The sequence below is a fragment of the Rhea americana genome, unplaced genomic scaffold (assembly GCF_003343005.1).
Source record: "Rhea americana isolate MKP2758 unplaced genomic scaffold, rheAme1 scaffold_77, whole genome shotgun sequence".
Taxonomy (NCBI): domain Eukaryota; kingdom Metazoa; phylum Chordata; class Aves; order Rheiformes; family Rheidae; genus Rhea; species Rhea americana.
Genome location: NW_028186945.1, coordinates 510,645 through 511,990, shown reverse-complemented (window position 1 = coordinate 511,990; position 1,346 = coordinate 510,645). Strand labels below are relative to the sequence as shown.

General features: G+C 63.3%; 1 protein-coding gene across 3 annotated transcripts in view; it reads left to right on the top strand.

Annotated features, from left to right (window-relative positions):
• The first annotated feature begins 331 nt into the window (after positions 1–331).
• Positions 332–1,346, top strand: part of UBE2E1 (ubiquitin conjugating enzyme E2 E1) — a 46,395-nt gene continuing 45,380 nt past the window's right edge. Inside the window, exons 1-3 of one of the 3 annotated variants that reach the window (XM_085322425.1) lie at positions 332–429; positions 549–582; positions 1,082–1,166. The gene's annotated coding sequence lies outside the window, so the exon portion shown is untranslated. Of the gene's footprint in view, positions 430–548; positions 583–1,081; positions 1,167–1,346 lie in introns of those variants that run through there. The other 2 variants (XM_085322424.1, XM_085322423.1) reach the window with 2 other exon arrangements.

Here is a 1,346-nt window from a genome sequence, read left to right as displayed (position 1 = left end):
GCTTGGTGGGCAGAGTGACAGCAAAGATTTGGGGGAGTAAAAAACCTCGGAAATCCCCCCCCCCCTTCAGTCGACTGAATGCGGCGCCTATCATGCAAACGGGCTCCCAAAAGAAAAAAGAAAGAAAGAAAAAAAAAAGCCTAAATACTTTCACCCCGGGAAGCCCGCAGCAGCCTTTTTTCCTTGCCGTGGCTGCGCAGCCCGCGCCCGGGGTTTGCTGTTCTCCCCCGGCACACACGCGCTGATGACATCACGAAGTGCCCCTTTGTGTGTCCGTGATGTCACCGAGTGCAGCGTGGGGGACAATGGAATCCTGAACTCCGGGCGAAGGCAAGTGGGAAGCGGCGGCTGCTGCTGCTGCTGGTGATCCGGGGGCTCATCCAGGAGAGGGAAGGCAAGAAAACAGCTGCTGCTTTAGGGCTGGGACAGGTGAGAGAGTGAAAAGCTGCTGGGGGATCCTTTACGGCTTGCTTGTGGTGGTGGTGGTGGGGTCTTGGGCTGGTTTGTTTTTATTTATTATTATTATTATTGCTTTCCAACTGAGGCAGGTGAGAAGTTGCTGCTGCTGGAAGGACAAAGCAGGTGAGGAAAGGGAGAAGCTTTGGGGCTGACACAGTTGTAAGAATAAGGGGAAAACAAGCAGTCTTCCCCCCCAAAAAAAGAACTCCCCCCCAAACCTCTAATGTTCGCCTCTCAGCCTTAAAAAAGCAGCACCAGGAGCGTGTCCCCTCTCCCCGCCACCTGCCTCGAGCTCGTCCCTTTGGGGCTTTCGCCCTGGAGCAGAAACCAGAGCGGAGGGGGGCGTTTGTCCCTCACCCCCCTCACACCTTCGCAGATCACTTTCCAGAGGGTCTCCATTAAAAACTCACGTCCCCATTCCTCCCTTCCTAGCCCGCGGGGAGGGGGGGGGGGAGGCGGCGGCTGGGATCCCCTCTGCAGCCCCGGCGCCGGGGCTCCTGCGCCGCTCGCCCCCCCCCCGGCCCGGCTCGGTACCAGGCGGCGGCGGATCGCGCCCCCCCCCGCCGGTGCCGGGGGGAGGCAGCCAGGGAAGCCATTGCCTGTTTAATAGTTGCTGTTGCAGCACTTCCGCTTCTCTCCCAGCGAGAGAGACACGAGTGGCCAGGCCCAGCCGCACCGAGGAGGAGCAGCCAGACACAAAGGGAGAGGTAGGGGGACGGGGGACCCCCCGCCGCCCTCCCCGCCGCCCCGGCCGGCCCCCGGGGGCAGGGGCGAGCCGCAGGGTCGGCGCTGGCCCGGCGATGGGGAGCGGCGGGGCAGAGCGACCCTGCCCGCGGCTGTCAGGTACCGCTGCCCCCCCCCGGCCGCGGCGCTGACGGCCCCGCGGG